Genomic DNA, 21486 nt, shown 5'->3' with positions numbered 1-21486 from the left:
CAACTTATTAATTGAACTGATTTAATTCAGATTTACTAGCTCAAAATTAAATTAGATTTCTGATTTGATTCAATTTAATCAATTATCAATTGCATTAGCGTTATTTTAGTAACAATACTAGTATTGATTTGACATGAAAGAGATAAGAAAAACAATGCTGTATTAAAAAGGAAACCTGTTACTCTTGTGATCGATACAAATACTAAGATTTGCATTCTTTAAAATCCAGATCTAATGAACTAGGAAAAGATGAAATATCTGCATGGCCATTGTGAGCATGTTAGGCCACATCAGTATAAGGTCAAAACACCTCAAAAAGATTGGGATACTTTCAGAATATTTTACACTAACACTAACCCCAACCCGTAACCCATTACAGTTAGCAGAGCCAGATCTCATCACAACATCAATGACATATTAACATGTTTTTTATAGAGTGAAGTCTGTACGAAAAATCTGCTCTTGGCAAATTGAATGGACACATACATACATTTGACAGCATTGCATTGTTGCAATTATGTAACAATTTCAAAGCTTGCATTTTGATGGATTGAATCCTCTTATATGTGTGTTTGTGTATAAGTAAGTAGCAGAAGATATGCAGAAGTAATACATGTGTAAGATTTAAAGGGTGCTTCTTTTAAACACACTTCATCTCCCCTGAAGGAAATACGGGTTTAAATTTGGATCGGTCTTGTAGTACTCAACCACCAATCCCTTGCTTATTTATAATGCACACTGAACTCAGTAACTTATATGCAAGGAGTAAGTACAATCTAATTCTAGAGCAACCCAGCAGTCTGCTCTGTCTCTTGTGGGTGTCCAGTTGTGGCTTTGGTTTTGGGATCAGATGTGCTCTTTGTGGCTTGGATCAGATGACCAACCAGACTTAAAATGATCCTCTAAAGCAACCCTGTGTGTGTGTGTGTGTGTGTGTGTGTGTGTGTGTGTGTGTGTGTGTGTGTGTGTGTGTGTGTGTGTGTGTGTGTGTGTGTGTGTGTGTGTGTGTGTGTGTGTGTGTGTGTGTGTGTGTGTGTGGGGTGTGTGTGTGTGTGTGTGTGTGTGTGTGTGTGTGTGTGTGTGTGTGTGTGTGTGTGTGTGTGTGTGTGTGTGTGTGTGTGTGTGTGTGTGTGTGTGTGTGTGTGTGTGTGTGTGTGTGTGTGGTTTTGGCTCAGTTAGTCTGTTTTTTTTTTTTTTTTGTAGTCAGTATTTCAGCGGGATTACACAAAAACCACTAGCCCAATTTTCATGAAACCTAATGGAAAGGATAGCATAGCCAAAGAAAGAGTGTCTACACGTTGATGTAACAACACAGAACCTGTTGGTTTAACTGATTTAACTGATATCCAAATTAGCAATAATATACAACAACTCTTTTTTACATAGCATCCATGTTTTCTTCCACAATGCGACTTAAAATTCCCCAATACACAGAAGTCTTAAGAACTTCTTCCCTACTGTGAAACCGAGATCATCTGAGGAGCATTTGAATGCACCGTTGGCTTTGACGAAGGTCCGCACTCTCTGGTTAATGTACTATAGACCTGTGGTTGTCGACCTGGGGGTCCGGTCCCCACAGAGACTTGCAGGATGATTCCTGGTGGTGGCCAGATGGTTCGGGAGGAAAAAATGCAATATTATCTGTCGTTTACAGTACATTACCTCTACCATCGACATCATTTTGCTGTGTCTGAAAAAGAGGATTCCGGAAGGTCAATTGGAGAGAAACAGTCATGGAAATCCAGCCAGGACATACAGTAGAAGTTGTTCAAGGCACACAAATCCAAGCAAAACGTTCATCACGAATAGAAGCATAGCCTATCTTCATTTATTAATCACCATTTGTGTTACCTGGTCCTTTCATTTCAATGTGTTTTCCCTTCTGGAAAGTCGGAATTAGATCTTAAAGATCTATTCACAATCACAAAAAGCAAACAGGCTAAGAAAGAAACTTTGACGTGACAAGTTCCTGACTCTCTATCGCTTCATTTTTTCAGTTTTATGGAAAGGTGCGTACTAACACAAGACCCCCTTACTTTTTTACATTTACATTATGTGTTTTCATTTTATAGCACAGACATCCACTTTTTTAACTTTGGGACTTACTGTAATAATATGCCAAATGTTTACACCAAAAGCATTAATTTCTCATAGTTTATTAGTGATTAATGTTGTGAACACCAACATGATTGTTCTTGGGGTTCCTGACTGAAAAGGTTAAAAACAAGTGCTGTCATTTGTGTACGTAAATATCTAATTGCTTTATAGTATGCATTTTAATGGTATGTTAATGTGTTATTCACAATGTCTCAGTAACTCCTGATGTTCCCATACTGATATATTCTTGCTTGTGAAAGGCCCTGAATGAAGGTGTGTGTGATCTTGATTCCTTAATCAGCCAACTGTCAACACTGGATTCACTGGGCTTTAAACACTGATTTTAAAACTTTTTATTGGCATCCTCCATCCGCCTTGATTGACCCTTGAAGAGTACCAGACAGACAGCGTTATTGATTGATTACTTCGATGCAACTTATTTTATATAGAGCGTTCAGAGACACACACAGCTTGATTAATTTGCTTTCAGGCATTCAGTAGCTCAAATCTTACTTGAGCTATTTGACATTCATGAGCATGCACACTGCTTGTTTTATGTCGAGAGGCTGACAGCCAGAGCATAGTTGTTGTAGCGTTTGGGGTGTGAGTGAAAACAGATGAATTTATGTGTCATAGGGCAGACGATACTTAATTTACATATTCCTTACCTTCAAGATCTCCACATGTAACTGCATTTACATAACTTTAACACCAGAGATGGCAAAAGTACAAACATCTTTTACTCAAATAGAAGTACATATAGCCTATTCATGTTTAAAAAGTAGGCTATAAAAAGCAAAAGTACTGACTAAACTTCTTTACTCAAGTAAAAGTAAAGGACTATGGGCTTCCAAATGTACTTAAGTAACTACAAACTGTTTTAAATAATGTCATTGTTAGCTAATGAATGTTACGATGCTGAACAACGGCAACATGACAACGTTTTCATTGGTCCCTCTTCTTTAGAGAAGACCAGGAAATGATGGATACACGGATCGTGTTAAAATCATAGGCACGCAATGACTCTAAATAATAATGATCACGCCACCAAACACAGATTAAAACTAAAGTAACAAACCTGTTTTGAAAAGTACAGGTATTTGTGTTAAAAATGTAAGAAGTGAAAGTAAAAAGTTGTCAGAAAAAGAAGCAGTGGAGTAAAGTACTGATACCAGAAAAATGTACTTAAGTAAAGTAACAAAGTATTTGTATTCCACTACTCCCCACCGCTGTTTAACACAGCGGCAAAAGTGAGATAGGAACACATGCAGTTAGAGGGACCATTTTTCCTCTGTTACATTCTGTTACATCAACCATAATCGAGAGTGACAGCTGATTGATGACCTACGCGTCATGCAAAAGCAGCGTCTCAGTTATGCAGCGTGAAATTGTAACTGTCTCAATTCTGGTAAAACTTTCACAGCTTCATGCCCGTTTGCACTGAACAATGTTAAGCCCACCACGAGGCAGTGTGGGCACTCGGCTGCTGGAGGTGGAGCTGCTGCTTGCAGGCTCTGGAATCTGGTTCAAGCATATTGTGATGCCAGAATCCAAAGCAGAGGTGTACTTGGCAACTGCTAACCGCTATAAACATGGATGTCGGGAAATCTCTGTGGCTTAGAATCACCCCGCACTGCAGAGAGAGATTATCAATGGGATTCTGGGAGAATATTCTGCATTCTTGTCACAGAGGCAGAAATCCCATCATGACGTAACAAGTGAAATGGGTTGCCAGAGATAGCAAATTGTTGTCTTTTCGTTTAGTTTATTTTAATGAATAGATTGAAACCCCAGAAAAAGTTTGACTTCAGGACATATGAACAGTTGTTTTTATCCATCTTAATTATGAACTAACTTTAAATCTGCCAACATCTTCAGTTCTTTTTTTAAGGTATTCAAAATGGTCTGGTTATGTGGTCATTGATGTTTGCTATGGGAGGTAATTGAGCCAATGAGGGTTTTTATGTGGAATTATTTATCTGGATGTCATGTTCGTGTGCCAGAAACCTGATGACTTGACTTGAAAAATATCAAGCCTTAAATAACATTTTAATATTTACCACTCAAAATGCTTTGCTTAAACACTGTCTTTAGATTTTAGGTTCAAAGCCAACTTGTTTTGAACAAGATTTTACAAAAAGTCCCTCACATTTGCACGTACATTAATCTGTGCAGTCTACATCCTCACCTATGTACGTTAACAAATACATTTTATGTTTGAAAATACTAATACCTAATACCTAATCCATTTTGTATACTTGTATTAAAGACAGAATGCTGCAAACTCTTTGCATAGAGAGGTTATCCTCATTTGTGTTCCTTAATGCAATGTAGAGTTATATTAAGAAGTAGAATGATGAGTAAAAAACTGTTTTCTTTTTTTAAAATCTGAGTTTTCTAAGGATCATTTTAAGTATTCTTGGACAAATACATATTGTTTTTGTCTTTTGGATGAACAGAGGCTTAAAAAGGATGCACATTTCTTGATGAACGGGCAGATGGAGAAAGTGCCAACGACGGTCATTTGTCTGGGATCAGGCATTCTGCTTCTTCATTATGGTAGGCCGCTGTGACACAGTGCTTATTATCCAGCATCACACTGGCACTGTTAAACTTCTTTTGTCTTTTGCCATAAGACTGCATTGTTTTCCCTGTCAGCCAGTTGGATTTTGTGTCATTTATTTTTCTACCCTGACTGTGTGATTTGGCAAAGATGGACGCCTGGCAGATGCAGACCTTAGAAAGAGCTTTGTTTTAGCAGAAGGATGTATTGGTCTGTGAAACAGCACTAATTGCATGGAGACTTTAAAATTGCTTTTGTTTATTCACCTCGGCCGACATAGCCTCGAGACAGAATGCACCATTTGTATCCAAATAAACATTATGAAAGCTTGTTCTCTACCATTCTCTCTGTGTTTTCTTTTTATCTTATCTTTGATGAAAGGTTGAAAAACAGCATTGGGTTTTTTGAGGACGCTAGCAATGACTTGCTTACGGAATTTTGATGAGTCAATGTATGAATGCTGTATCATTTATCCCGAGGGCTATATTTTGCATTCCTATAACTAACTAACATCCAAACAGTTTCTTCTGTCAGGGGACTCCTTTGAAACATTCCCTGCAAACATTTTGGACATGAATAAAGGTCACTGAAAGGTATAATTACCAAACCGAATGCAACAAAAAACTGTTTATCTGCTGACTTTATAGTGCAGTTTGAATATCTGAACATTAATTTCACTTTGGTCATGGCCAGCCAGTGGGCTTTTGGTAACAGATACATAATAGAACAAATCAACAAGTACACATTTGTTAATTTAAATTTATTTTTTCCCACCATTGAATCCTTAAATCAGAAATAGTTTGTTAAGCAGACAATTTTTCCACATTCGTAATCATTTATCACAGAAAACCAACTCTGAACCACCATGATAGTAATAAAGTTAAAATATTCTTTAACTAACTTGTCCTACCATGCCTTTTCCTTTTTTAGGTGAACTGAAAGATCCAACAGAGACAAATGTGACAACTATCAAAAGAAGTGTACGACTCGAGCTCTGACTTCTTGACATGAATCACTATGTGTTTGCATTCCTGACTTGACCAAACGACTGATCCTGTTACTGTGAGTACCACCATCTAATTTCATAAGGAGTACATTGTTCAACTGTTCCTAAATGTGAAGCCAATGCGGAAAGGCCTAAAACTCACATTCTCTTTAATGGCCAACAGGGTGCGACTCAAGTTACTGTATTCCAAAACCAAATAATTTTAACCAATATATATAAATATAAATATACATATATACACAAAATAATAGAGGTTATTTTTTTTGATTTAATGTTTTCATTTGATCAGATTTATTTTGAATGTGTAAACAAACATTTAACATAACAATTATTATACAACACGAAAAATAAGCAGTGTCAAATTGATAAACAAAAATATTACTCTACTTAATTACAAATCCAAAAAGGGGTGGGGAGAAGCTTAAACTTATTTAATCCCATTCTCCCAAAAACAAAATTATTAACATATAAATATATATATATATATATGTATTTTTTATACTGTTATAACATCAGTAAACATTTTATTGCCTATTTTATGGTCTGAATCATTACTTCAAAGTTGTATTCAAATCTGCATTTTGTTCATTTCCTCAAATTGTGGTTCCTTTCAGAACAGGGTAGACTAAAAAAACACAAATGTCTTGTTTTTACCAATCTCAACCTTCTGATGCCATAAAACAAAGATGGCGACAGCCAAAATGCATAGAAGTATAGTCGACAAACCAAGTGTTGCATCATTGTTCATACGCCCACTTCTTATAAATTGTATATAAATTGACATCAAACTTCATTTTTCTATGAAAATGTGGTGGCACTCAACAATTTCTTGACCATGTTCTGTATGCATATACTTAGTTTCTAATCGATTTCCTACATGTACTGTACCTGCCTGAGAGGTTCTAAGTTGTCTGATTCCTTGGAATGGCATGCCTCCGTCACTTCCATTTCCTTGCATCAATGCTTTACAACAGTTGAGCATGCACAGTGCCGTAACTTTTTATCATGTTTCAGTTTGTTTGGGTCGAGATAATGCTACAAAGGGAACAACACATCTGTATAAGCGTACATGTTCACGTTAGCTGTTAGCAGCACTGTCTTGCATTGATGGAAGTTTATTAAGTACACTATCATGTGTCTAAGCTCTATTCAGTAAAAACATTGCCCTGCTCTATGTACCCTTTATCAACACAGTGGTTTATCAGGTATTGATAAAAAATTGGATTAGTATATTTGTATCATGCAAAATTCCTAATTGGACAATGTACAGTAAACATATAGAATAAATATGATGGGTGAATATATATTTTTGTTTTCAAGGGAAAATGTCTAAGCTTTTGATGGTAATTTGCGTTGCTAATGACTAAAGGCTATAAAATAAATGCATATATGTCAGCAATCTGAAAATAAATGTATTCGTTGGTGTGGATATGTCTTGCTTATGTCACAACACAATCTCACTCCCTAAACGTCCAGGAGCGACGCTTGATCAGGGTCCCGTGGCGTGCAGTTGGGACGCGCCGAGGATCCTTCAGCTTCATAAACGGACGCAAAGAGCTTTCAACTGATTGCAATGTATTCCCATCGGCGGCGGTATTTGACGCTCAGGGAAGCACCGCATCCATTTATGTCGGGACCCTGACCAAGCGTCGCTCCTGGACGTTTAGGGAGTGAGAGTGTGTTGGTCACATTAATCTTCAATTACACTGAACACAAGGAAGCTGTCTTGGCATCACACTTGCTAGCATTGAATAACCCTTTAGTGAATGCATGTTAGCATCTAGCATTGGGCTTATGGTTAACTTGGAATGTATAGATGAACAGGGGCTTCATACCTAGCAATGGCGGAAAAGCTCAATCAAACTTTGGAACCTTAAGACAAAACATGTCACATTTTATTTTCACGGAAATATGACATGCTTCACCAAATCTTCTTAAACCCATTCTGTCACATTCCTTCAGTCAGCATTTGTGCCGCCTGTGCCACAATGATTGGATGATATAAATCACTTCAACAGGACAAACAATCAGCAAAACCCAGAACGTTCTGATTTAGTTAAGTTGGATTAGAGTCTTAAGCTATCTCCCCACACTATTCTCTTCTTTTCCAATTCTATCATTCTCCCTTTCTCTGAGTAAATTGGCATCATTTACTGCTGTCACTGCAGAGCTCATTGTCCCCCATTATCCCAGGGACAAAGCTGCCGTGACATTGAGTTAATCCGTGCTTGTTTCAATTTTGCTCCCAGGGGGTGAAAACAGATAAGGAGTTCAGGTAACTGAAGGCAAGGAGGTGCCATACACCGAGGCAAAACGGACTACAATGATTGAACACTTAAAGAAAGATAATGCAATCTGCCAGGCAAATTATGTTGATTTCCCCAAAATGGTCACAGACGCGTTTGGCTTGCTTTCACTGAATTTGATGGGAAACTTTTCTTAAGACCATATTTGCTTTCCAGAATGTCAGGCAAACTTATGCTCCTGTTAAAAAGACACCATGTCTTCACTAAAAGGAATTTTGTTTGGAATCAATGGCAAACTAGTTTAGGCGAAGACATTCCCCCACTAAAACATTGTTGGAGCAAGAAACACACGACCAAACAAGTAAGACCTCTGTCAGAAGCTTTTGAAGGATAGCTGTCAGCAATCTACATTTGCTGGCCTGCTCTTTCACTGACTGATGTGAAATGTCATGTATAAATCTCATTGTCTTGTCGGATAAAGCTCTCACCAGGTGTCTAATTATATCAGGTCATATGCATGTCATTTGGTGTATTGTGTGTTTAAGCTAAGCTTTCTTAATTAAATCTACAGAATAAAGATAAGACACCAGACTTAGCTGGTGTTCTCTGTCATACTCATACTATATTCAATAAGATCAGATGTTTATCAAGATTTTTGGAGCTTGACTATTCTCTTGAATAAATGTTGAGTCCTTTTATAATTTCACTACATTTATTTGTATTTGTCTCTTAAAAGGCTGCTCACTTTCAGTTTTTTTTCTCATCACTGGGGGGGTTCAAGGTGGTCTAATCAACAATTGAATAAAGCATAACAAATGTTTTTGCTTCGCGTGAATTTGCTTTCAGGGACAAAGTAATTTTTTGTTCAACTTAGGTGAACTTTGATAGAATCCATTGACACATAGCAAACCTGACAGTGCTAACCTTTGAGGAAAAGGTAGACAGAGAGTCCGAAATCGAGTATTCGCTCGTTAGACATTCTTCATCCACTTTTATTTACCCTTTCTTTCTTTGCCTGTTGGAGGTCAAAAAGGCTCCACAAAAGACATTTTCTGAAAGTAATGAGATAAATGTCAATGGTAGAAATGCTTTTCTTAAAATGAGACTACTTTCAAGTTATAGCCTACAATAATAAATACACATCATTGAAAGTACACCTTTGCTCAAGACAACCTTTTTTTTGCCACATGGTTTGACAATTAAGTTTTATTCAGAAATAGCCTATTGATCAGTCTTTTTATTGACCCATCTCTGGGTTCAGATTTTAAATAAACAGAGCAATCATATTTCCCTGTTAGCAAATGCGTTAACTTCATCTAGCTTAGAGAACTAGCCTGAAAATGAATGTGACTAGTGCTAGCATCTTCCCAGCGAGCTAGCATGTAAGCGTTTAACCAGCAGTTCAACAACTTCCCCTCTGAGTAGTAATTATTTCACAAAACCTTTAGCACTGCCGTTTTCCTGAAGAATCTTTGAGGACATCGCTATTCCACTTTCTTGTGTCTATATGGTAGCAGAAATGCAGCACTCGTGTCAGGATGTTGAGGGTGGATGTAGGAGTATTCACCACTTTACAGGGACACATATAAGGCACCCAAAAGCAGTGAACCAAACCTAATAAACAATACAAATATGTCACCGTTAATGGTCTTTAATGCAAAAGTGTGTCTCCCAGAAATATCTGTACCCATCTGTCCCATCTGCTAGATGGAAAATGTGAAGTAGTATAGCGCCTCTTGATAGCATTTCATTGGCAAATTAAGTAATTAACTAGAAATGGATTTATAAAGCGTTCGAAGGTGTCATAATGTTTGTACTGACAACATTAATTTGCAGTGCTGTGAAGACATTTCACATTAGTCGAAACCTGGGAATTGCCTCCTTCCTAGGTCCCATCTCTGCGGGATATCAAAAAGATGATAGCAAGTTAATATCACAGTGCGATCTATTGATTGCACATGTCAGCTTTTACAATCTGGCCTCATCTATTGGTCTGCAATCCGTCTGTCTCATTTAAGAGATTTCTGGAGCTGAGGTGAGCCCGTCCTCTACCTGACAAACTTTTGCTCCCCCATCCATCCAGCCCCTCTCTGCTAGCCTTACCGCCCCTCTTACAGCCCAGCACAAGAGCTCTCTCATGGTTCACTAATCCTCCTCATTAAGCCGGGCCTCCAGGCTCTCGTTAGTGTACATCTATCCCCACATGCCTTGTACTCGTGTCTTTCATCTTTGGCAGTATGTGCACATGTCATGAATTTGCCATGAAGCAATATAGCATGTGTGTCAGGATTCTGATGTCTCTGTTGTCTGAGGGACCAGATAGCAAGTGGAAAAGGCAGCTGTTATCACTCCATCTTGCTGTTTGAGGGGAAATGGGATAGATAGAATTTGCGCTACCTATTATTGAATTTCACGTGTACTACTATTAAAAGACTGAGGGTTTATTTATTTATTAAGTATCGCTATTAGCAATGGCACCACGAAACCTTCCTGGAGTTCAAAACCCAGAATATTTCAAATGTGTTGTGAATTTACGAATAAGAAAGCGGTTGTTGTCAACATTTATTACATTGTACATTAGAAAACATGTCTCTTTAAACAATAGGTCTTGCATTTAGTCTAGGAAATAGCCTGAACCAGGACAGGCAGCAAGAACAGAGCAAAAAAAAAGGTTCATATTTGTATAAGCTTTTCAGGATCAATACAAGTGGCAGGGATAGTTATTGTAGTATGCGGTGTAAGATACAGAAGGTAAAACCTCAGGGCTGAATTCATTTCTGAATGTATTGTAGTCAGTCCTTGTTTTATTTCTTATTTCCGAGTTCTTAGACCAAACAAGCCTTGAGGTTCTGATGGCAATAAATAAATATACACTTTATAGCCTGAAAAAGTGACTTTGAGCATTTAGCTTGTGCAAAGTTTCCGGAAGGGAATAAGTATCTATATCGACCCTGCTCTGAAGTTACCTGTTCAGTCCATAAGCTCCTTTTTCATTTCCTTATCAAACGCCTTTCAGATTCATCTTGAAAACAACTGAGACCAATTGAAAGCTGGGCTGTCAGGGGCAGCACTTCCAACCATAGAACTTCCTCTGACAAATGGTGATAAAGCTCCAGTGACAGGCGGCGGGCAAGATGGGTTTGAAGCGGTTTGAAGGCTACAAATCATCCACTGTGAGAAAGTACAGAGTCGAGCAGCTTTGGCTCTCTATCAGACATATTCTTTGAATAATGGGCTATCCTTTTTCAAAGTGTTTTAGGGTACAGATTATTTTTAATCCGAGGAATAGATGTGAAATATTGAACTATAGAGAGTAGTTTAATGTGTCTGACAAGGTATGAAACAAAAGAACCAGGGGTACCCAGGTGATAACAGGTGAATATTACACTTTTGTATAGCTTATTTCTTCTTATATCTTTTAACTCCTTTACATTTTTTTTAATTGGTAGGGTCCTGTATGGAACATCACTGGATGCACTTAGGATACACACATAGTTAACAAGTAGATCTGCAACTATTATTATTGTTATTGAAATTTAATTTTGTACACAAAAAAAGTCATAGAGATATTTAGCTTTTCTCAGTTTTTTGTATTATATTAAACTGAATGTGTGTAGCTATGGACTAATACAACTACATATTCATACTGATAATCTTGTACTTTGTCATTATGGGATGGATTATTTCCTGATATATGGACCAAACAATCAATCGAGAAAAAATATAAGCGAACCTGCCTGTGGATATTGTGGAGTTTGAATGTTTTTTGTATGGCTAAATGCAACAGCGCAACCCTAAACCTAACCACACCTTTACTTATTGTTTGGAAACTTGAATATAAATAGATAATTATTATCAATTAATTGGAAAATTAAATGATTTAACTCCATTGTTAGCATGGTGTTGATTATCATTGCCCTATTAATTCCACAGCTTCCCATGATATTGATATTAAAAACACTCCTTTCGGCCATTTGTGTTTTAACAGTGAAAAATGCCTCACTTAAAAAAATGCGAGAGAGAGAGAGAGAGAGAGAGCACCTTTATCTATTTAATATAGATAAAGTAAGAAATCATTCCAATGTGTACTATAGGACAGTAAAAAAAAAAAAAAACAGTTTAAAAGGGGAGTGATTAGTAAAATATGCATAAATAGAAAGAAAGAATGCTAACTAGGTAACATAAGATAAGAATAAACCAGTTTAAATGATTTGTTGTTGGTTGTGATCATATTCTAAAGATGTTTGGATCATTGAAAAGTATACAGCTCTCTTTCATCTTGGTGTTGAGAGCTGTTTCCATCAATTCATGTTGTGCTCAAAGTGCAGCAGATTGATGCATTTGACTTCAACATTTAAAAAAACTCTTCCCGGGGGTGCATGCCCCCGGACCCTTCTAGACGAGGTGAGGTCCACCCCCAAATAAAGCAGGTTAAAATAATTGCATTGAATACATTTTATTTTAATAAACACTGAAAACGGGTCCCACAGACCCAAACATCACACAAAGGTTAAAGGGAAGCATATAATAATGTTAACATGCGCTAAATGAATACACTGCAAAAAACAAAAAAAGGAGTAAAAGTAGCTCACGACTTATTTTTTGAAAGTAGCTCTCATCCTAAAACAGGTTGGTGACCCCTGTTATAGAACGATACCCTGACCCCTGGTTTGAAGCCTACTATTAGGATCCAGACTTTGTTAAAAATAAAGAAGAGCTTGCAGAGAATCTTATAATTCCATTCCCATCCATACTGTTATGTTTCTTTTTAAAGAAGGTGGCCCTTTAGCACACACAGTTGACTGGTTTTCATATTCTGAAGCACTTGTGGTTGTTGGCATACCTTTCACCATAAGGGAATTAGTTCTGGAGGCCCTAGAAAGCTGGAAAACAAAGTACTGAGATGTATTGACGACAATATGAGGCACAGCATTGATGTAAGCAGCAGCGTTGTTGCAGTCCTGCCAATAAAATGAATCAATTTGTGGCAATAAGCCACTTAAGGCTTACTTTTTTCTTAACATCTCAGCTCTACCTTGAGTTTCTGGGTCCCTGCCTTTTTTCTCTGTTTACCACTACATTTATATTATTCATTAATTATATTTCATCTTGGTAAAATGGCGGGCTGCCAAGATGGACTGGGCTTGAACAGTACTCATAACAACCACTGGCCTCAAGCACCCACCATGGGAAATGATTTCAACTTTTCTCGGCTAATTTCTGGCCCACACAACCACCAACCATCCTGTGAAAAAAGACTCCAGATGGCCAGTCCGTCTGTGTTATCCAAACTGGAGTAAACATACTTGTACTCCTCCATGCTTGGACGTCAAGGATGACATAGTTTGAACTTCTAAACAGGCCAAGTCATTTCTTAGCCCACTTCTAGATCGTCAATGAAGGTTACAGACTGATATTGAAAAAAGTGATGCTCTGCGTAAGTGTCTTGGTTGTGACGTTGTTCAAAGACAAACATTATTGTAACTCAATGAGTTGGATTTTGCGATCAAACATGGACTTTGGGATTTTTTTCGATCCTGCGATACATCCATCTCTGAGCTGGTTGACTGATATGTGAAACGATAGCTGCGAGGAGCGGGACACTGTGAGCTGGCTCACTGGTGTGGGGTCGGCGAGACAGCGAGACACCGCGGAACTCAGCCTGGGCACACAAACAAACTCCCAGCCAGGCTGCCAGTGTGTGCCCAGGCTGAGTTCCGCGGTGTCTCGCAGTCGTGTCACGGCTTGGCTCTCAGCCATAACAAACGCAGCGATGAGACGACGTGAGTACGGAAAAAAGAGGAGTTTATTCACACTCCCCAAAACAACCGACCACCAAACAGGGTTAACAAGCTCTATGCAGGAGGATAGCTGTTCCGGGCTGCTCTTCCTCCTACGTTCCCCGGGCAGAGAGAGAGCCACTGCAGCCTACTTAGACCCTTTATGGAGGCGCTGATCAGATTGGGAGCACCTGGAGAGAGGCTGCACCTGGATATAATCAGGGAGAGAGAAGCACACACACCCACACACAAAGGCACACCCACACCAGCATAGGCAGTGAAGCAGGGGTCGTCACACCCCCCCCCCCTTAAAGTCGGTGTCCCAAGGGCCACCGGCACCACCAACCAACCCCATCCCAAACCAAAGCAAAAGGTCATGGAAAACAAAACCCCACATATGGAACTCCCCCAGGTCCCTAATGAAAAAAAACAACAAAAAAAAACACCTTCACACAGCAATCCTCTCCTTCAACGCCCAGCCACACCTTTAGCAACACCAGTATCTGAGAAGCACTATTTAAAAAGAATGGGCAGAGCAAGAAAGATTTATCACAGTATGACAGTCAATATATATACATTAAGGTAAGACCTAACCATACTTAGTGCCATGGGGCTCGTGACAGCGCGTCAGCAATAACATTGTCAGACCCCCTAATGTGCCTAACATCAAGGTTGTAAGCCTGAAGAAACAAAGACCACCTCGTCAGTCTTTGGTTAGGACACTTCATTGAATGCAAAAAGGTCAGGGGATTGTGATCTGTGTAAACCAAAATTGGTCCTCCTGCTCCCACATATACAGTGAAATGCTGCAACGCCCAAATGAGTGCTAACGCTTCCTTCTCAATCACCGAATAATTCCTTTGGTAACTGTTAAGTTTCTTTGAAAAGAAACTGACGGGTCTCTCCACCCCCCCCTTGTCAAGCTGGAGCAGAACCGCACCGACTCCCACCTGGCTTGCATCTACTTGGAGACTAAAAGGACGATCAAAACATGGAGCCGCTAACGCCTGAGAGGAACACAACAGAGACTTAACCCTATCAAACGCTCTCTGACAGTCGACCGACCAAGTATATTTTACCTTAGCCCTAAGAAGTTCAGTCAAAGGAAACACTGTAGTGGAAAAATGTTCACAGAACCTCCTGTAGTAACCCACCATACCCAAAAATCTCTGGAGTTCCTTTTTGGTTGTGGGTTGTGGGTATTCAGATATTGCTCTGACCTTGGCCAGAACTGGAGCCACACAACCCTGACCCACCACATGGCCAAGATATGTCACTGTTGCCTTTGCAAAGGCACATTTGGCCAAATTAATAGTCAGATGTGCCTCCGTCAACCGTTCAAACAACCTCTCGATGCGCTGAACATGAGCAGTCCAAGTGTCACTGCAAATTACCAAATCGTCTAGATACACCGTACAACCCTCTAAACCCGACACCACGCGATTCATCAAACGTTGGAATGTAGCAGGAGCATTTTTTAACCCAAACGGCATTACCTTATATGAATAAAGTCCAGATGGTGTGATAAATGCTGCTATTTCCTGTGCCCGCTTGGACAAGGGGATCTGCCAATAACCTTTAAGCAAATCAAATTTGCTAACATACTTTGCGGACCCCACCTGATCTATACAGTCATCCATCCGTGGCAAAGGAAAAGAGTCAGATTTTGTCACCGCATTCACTTTTCTTAGATCAGTACAGAATCTAGGTGTCCCATCCGGCTTTGGCACCAAAATACATGGAGACACCCAACTAGATGCTGATGGGACAGCAATTTTGTTCTCCAACATGTAATTCATCTCTGCATCCAGCCGATTGCGCTTAACTGGTGGCATGCGATAAAAATGTTGCTTAATCGGCTGAGCGTCCCCAACATCAATATCATGCTCAGCCCAGTCAGTTTGCGACGGAGTGTCTCCAAACAGACACAGATATTTGTGTACCAATGCTGAGAGTTCCTCACGTCTTGATTCCGCCAAATGAGACAACAACCCGTCTAAATTATCTAGCGATTCCGAATTTCTCAAACGACCACAGAGCAAACTATCATCAGGTTCAGGCACTACATCTCCCTCATGCATCAAACCATGTGTCACCGCAACAGCCGGCTGCACCTCATCCTTCTCCACCTCTGTGTCCGTGTTAACCTCCCGCTTGTGGTAGGGTTTCAGAAGATTTACATGACAGAGGCGTTTAGTCTTCCTTCGTTCTGGTGTTGCCACAACATAATTTAAATCAGAAGTTTTCTCAATGATAGTGTACGGACCTGAATATTTAGCCTGAAATGGGGAACCAACAATAGGCATAAGTGATAGAACCTGGTCACCTGGATTAAACTCCTGTCGTGCCGAACGACGGTCATACAACTCCTTCATTTTACTTTGAGACACTGACAACTTTTCCCGTGCCATACTTAAAGCAACAATCAAACGACGTCTGAAGCCATTCACATAATCCACCAAGCTCCGTGGTGGCTCAGTGTCCACACAACCCTCTTCCAGCACTGCCAAGGGGCCCCGTACAGCATGTCCGAAAACCAACTCATTAGGGCTAAACCCCGTACCTTCATGTACCGCCTCCCTTGCAGCCAACATCAACCAAGGAAGACCTTCCTCCCAGTCTCCATCTAGCTCAGTACAGTAAGCACGTAACAAGGATTTCAATGTCTGGTGAAACCTTTCCAAAGCACCCTGACTTTGGGCGTGGTAAGCTGTTGACTGGTTCTTCTTAATCTTCAAAAGCTTCAACACCTGAGCAAACATGTGAGACGAAAAATTGGAGCCTTGATCACTCTGAACGACCTTAGGAATACCAAATATTGAGATAAACTGCAACAAGGCCCTAACCACCGCCTTAGTTGTAATCGACCTCAAAGGATAAGCTGCTGGATACCTAGTGGTTTGACACATCACAGTCAGCAGATATTTGCAACCAGACTTTGAACATGGTAAAGGGCCCACACAATCCACAATGAGATGTGTAAATGGTTCACTTACCACTTGTATCGGCTGTAGTGGTGCTGGTTTGATCTTCTGGTTCGGTTTCCCTGTCAGCTGACACACATGACATGTTCTAATATACTGCGACACATCTGTCTTAAGACGTGGCCAGAAGTAGTGTTTCAGGATGTTCCAATATGTTTTCCGAACCCCAAAGTGTCCACACTCATCATGTGCGACTTTCAGGACAAGAGGACGAAGCTTAGTTGGCACCACCAGCTGGAAAACCTCAGTCCCTGCACCATCAACAGCCCTCCATCTCCTAAACAACAAGTCATTACGCAACATGTATCCACTTGAAGCGTTTTCCCTCTCTGCCACTGGCACAGCACAGTCAAAAAGGCCTTTCAGCAAAGCATCCTGACGTTGCTCCTCTCCCACCTCATGGTGTGTAAGTAACACCGAAAACTCAGACAAAGATGGAACCTCCACTGTGTCAGTTGACTTCCCATGTGATAGCAAGTCCTGATCCCTTTTGGCCCTAGCCCTTGTGATCACACACGCGGCCGTAACGTCTGGCACCACTGTAGAGCACTTCTCAGATGCTGACTCAATCAGACCACCAGTGACTAACAACACAGAAGGGCCATCAGCCCAGACTTTACCACCTGCCAAATCGTTACCAAGAATGAAATGTATCCCCTCGATTGGAAAAGCTGGACGTACCCCAATAGCTACATCCCCTTTAACAAGGTCACAGTCGAGATACATCCTATGGACAGGAACAGGAAAAACCGTTAATCCCATCCCCCGAGTCTGAACCGTGTCACCAGTGTCACTTTCCTCAGACAAAGGCAGAACCGAGTCAACAATAAAGGAGTCAAATGCACCTGTATCCCTCAAATTTTAATTGGAACTTTGACATTGCTACCCACCAATGAAACCAAGCCGTCTCTTATAAAAGGAGCATAGGACGCCAGAACCTCAGGTCCACATAAGTGGTCCGTAAGCACCTCGTCAACACAGCAGCTACTCACAGGAGCAGCAAACGCAACCGGTTTACCCACAAATCTTCCTTCCTTGGATTTTGCTCTAAGCACCGGACAGTCTGATTTCCAATGGCCTTTCTCACGACAATAGTTACAAGTATCCTCAGATTTCTCCCAAGCCACTTTCTTTAGATCCATCCCCAATGACCCAACATCAACAGACCTTCCACTTCCCCCAAACACAGGTAGATCTCCAGCACGCCCTTCGAACCTGCCCTTATGCAGTAACACAAACTCATCCGCTGCTACTGCAGCCTCGGATGCCGAAGTTACCCTGTGTTCTATTATATAGGTTGCAATGCTGTCAGGAAGGATGTTTTTGAACTGTTCCAAAATCATGAGTTCACCCAATTTGTCAAAGGAAGTGATGTCCATAGCAGCTAACCAACGTTTAAAATGAACAGACAAATCCCTCGCCATTTCCACATAAGTCTGACCCTGTTTTTTCTCCAAGGACCTAAAACGCTGTCGATAAGCCTCTGGAACAAGTTCATAAGCTCTAAGCACCGCCAATTTTATTTTAACATAGCTAGAGCTATCCTCCGAACACAACGCGGAATATGCGGACTGTGCTCTTCCTGTGAGTACACACTGAAGCATCAGGGCACAGTCTGCATCCGGCCAATCCCTAGCTTTAGCCACCCGTTCAAAAAGCAAAAAAAAAGTGTCAGGATCACTTTCATTAAATTGCGGCAACAAGCGCAAGTTGTTAGCATCGAACCGCTGAGGAGACCTGGGCACCTGTTCACCGTGCCGCTCACCCAACACCGCACTACCTCTGCCTATGGAAAGACGCTGTCCTTCCATATCAAGTTTGGCTTTCTCAGTCTCCTGCCGCATCCTCTCCACTGCAATCTCCTTTTCAAACTCCATCTCATACCTCATTTTGTCATGACTCAGCTGCAACAACAACATCTCCTTCTGCTGCTCAAAGGACAGTAAACTAGCCTGCAACAGAGGTTTTAACACCCCCTCCTTAACTTCCGGAAGCACACCCGTTTCACGTAATACTGACACAATAGAGGTTTTTATAGTGCTTTTTAGCCTCTTATCGCCAACGACTTCCACCGAGAAATGTTCCGCAATAACGAGCAGCTGCTCCATTGAGAAATGTTCAAGGGCTTCCTGAGAGGGAGCACTGATAAACGCGTCTACCTCCGCCATACTACAACGCAACACCGAGTTTACAGTGAGACAAAAGAGAGAAAAGAGAAAAAAAACTGATTGGAGTTTCCCCACTAACTACGACACCCGCTAACTAATCTCCTCCCTGGTCTTCATGTGGTTACTTGCGGCGGGTACTTATGCACTAAAGACCGCTGGCCGAGCAAAGCGACTAGCAAGCTAGCAAAAATACTGCGACCACGGCCATGCCCCCAAACCGAAGCTTCAGCCACTTTCACCACAACATTAACACCCCGCACAACGGTCCCAAGGGAACCGTCGCTACCACCTATCAGGAGAAACCCCACACAAAATAACGAACGAACTCACACGCACCCAAGCTTATCTTACCGGTTTGGACGAGCCCCCAGCTGTCACGGCTTGGCTCTCAGCCATAACAAACGCAGCGATGAGACGACGACGTGAGTACGGAAAAAAGAGGAGTTTATTCACACTCCCCAAAACAACCGACCACCAAACAGGGTTAACAAGCTCTATGCAGGAGGATAGCTGTTCCGGGCTGCTCTTCCTCCTACGTTCCCCGGGCAGAGAGAGAGCCACTGCAGCCTACTTAGACCCTTTATGGAGGCGCTGATCAGATTGGGAGCACCTGGAGAGAGGCTGCACCTGGATATAATCAGGGAGAGAGAAGCACACACACCCACACAACAAGCCGTTTAGGACAGAGAGTGAATACACATACTATACAGAGATGCTGTATGAGAAACCAATGTGAGTTTGGAAGATTGAACAATGCAAATCTATTTTAGTAGACCTCAACAATGGAATTATTATCAGTAGAAATGGCCATGACATGGGACCTTTAAAGGGAACTTTAGTCAACCCTTTTTGAAAAAACACTTCTACAACGTCTTATGTGGTTCTCAGTCCAGAAAAATAACTTTGTGGATTTTACGGGACCATTCATTTGTTTGGCGTATTCATTTCTGAACAAAAACCTGCGTTAAGTCCTTTATGTGGGCATTTACCAGGAAATCATAACAAGAGTAGGCCTACTCATGAATTGAAAGTGAATTATTTAGTCAATGTCTTTGGTGCTTGATCCAATCCAGAAATATGTCAAAAAATTACGCTTCTGATGTTTCAGTTGAGGGTTTTTCTAGCCACAATGCTAGCATGCTCTAGAGATGGCAATAAGTCAAATGGTCCATCGATCACTTTTCATCTGAACTATCTGAACACATTTTGGAAGCACCTGTATCCCTCAAATTTTAATTGGAACTTTGACATTGCTACCCACCAATGACACCAAGCCGTCTCTTATAAAAGGAGCATAGGACGCCAGAACCTCAGGTCCACATAAGTGGTCCGTAAGCACCTCGTCAACACAGCAGCTACTCACAGGAGCAGCAAACGCAACCGGTTTACCCACAAATCTTCCTTCCTTGGATTTTGCTCTAAGCACCGGACAGTCTGATTTCCAATGGCCTTTCTCACGACAATAGTTACAAGTATCCTCAGATTTCTCCCAAGCCACTTTCTTTAGATCCATCCCCAATGACCCAACATCAACAGACCTTCCACTTCCCCCAAACACAGGTAGATCTCCAGCACGCCCTTCGAACCTGCCCTTATGCAGTAACACAAACTCATCCGCTGCTACTGCAGCCTCGGATGCCGAAGTTACCCTGTGTTCTATTATATAGGTTGCAATGCTGTCAGGAAGGATGTTTTTGGACTGTTCCAAAATCATGAGTTCACCCAATTTGTCAAAGGAAGTGATGTCAAAGTGATGTCAAAGTGAATTATTTAGTCAATGTCTTTGGTGCTTGATCCAATCCAGAAATATGTCAAAAAATTACGCTTCTGATGTTTCGCAAACAGCGTTCTCTTGGCATCTTTCAAAGTCTCAATTCCCTCATTCATTGTGTTAGCATAAATGTGCAACACGGCAGGAAATAGCTTGAGGCAATTTCTTTAAATGAAATGATGGTGAATTAAGAAGGTTAATGAAACTATTCTCTGACTGCTCCGCCTTAAATGCTTAGAATGACTTCATGAATGGGCAAATCTCAGGTCCACCCACCATCCACCTTCTCCGATAACTCCGGCTTAGCTATTTCCAGTTGGGAATGGTTTGAGTGGAGGTTCAGTCTCTTAGGTGAGCGTGAAGTGCATCCTGTGTTGGCGTTTGTAAAACTGCAAATCGACAAGCTAAGCCCAGCAAGGGACCTGCTAAAAACAGAGGCTTAGATTGTTTTCTGTTAGGGTCCCCTGGCTGATGGAGAACTGTTGATGAGCCAGATCTGCTCCAGAAATCAAAGCTCCGTTGGGGGAGCGCTTGCAAGTTTTCAACGCATCAGACTTGAAGTTCACGAGGAAAGAGTGAGCAGGAAGTCAAACAATAAATCTGATCCGTGAGAACAAGGCGTGTCATGGGTCCACTGAGAGAGGCATTGATGGAACAGTTGCGTGTGTGCCAATAAGATAGTCTGGATCAAGAAGAACTTGCGAAGGAGGGGAAATACATGAGGGAGGCAGCATGTAAACTCCTCGTAAGATGAGCACTGAGTGAAATATAAAGATGCTATCAATGGAGAAGGAAAAAAGGTGCAACCTGTAATTCCTTACCTTAACATGATTATGACTTCACAGCATTCGGATAAAAATACATGCTCACC

At 40.9% G+C, this 21486-nt stretch overlaps 1 protein-coding gene and 1 long non-coding RNA gene across 4 annotated transcripts in view; one reads left to right on the top strand and one right to left on the bottom strand.

Moving 5' to 3' along the window:
* The window catches only part of LOC307047655 (leucine-rich repeat and fibronectin type-III domain-containing protein 2), a 178604-nt gene that overhangs the window by 98648 nt on the left and 58470 nt on the right, over nt 1-21486 (top strand). For 2 of the 3 annotated variants that reach the window (XM_079694743.1, XM_079694745.1), the window contains one exon: nt 5591-5722. The exons of the other annotated variant lie outside the window; for it this stretch is intronic. The gene's annotated coding sequence lies outside the window, so the exon portion shown is untranslated. The remainder of the gene's footprint in view (nt 1-5590; nt 5723-21486) is intronic. 3 annotated transcript variants of the gene reach the window in all.
* Nucleotides 13701-19504, bottom strand: LOC307046708. Its single transcript, XR_013810180.1, has 2 exons — nt 16689-19504; nt 13701-14205 (listed from the first exon to the last, which is right to left on the bottom strand). It is a non-coding gene; the product is annotated as an uncharacterized lncRNA (long non-coding RNA).

This window comes from Notothenia rossii, assembly GCF_949606895.1.
Source record: "Notothenia rossii genome assembly, chromosome: 7".
NCBI classification, from domain to species: domain Eukaryota; kingdom Metazoa; phylum Chordata; class Actinopteri; order Perciformes; family Nototheniidae; genus Notothenia; species Notothenia rossii.
This window is presented reverse-complemented; position numbering and strand designations above follow the sequence as displayed.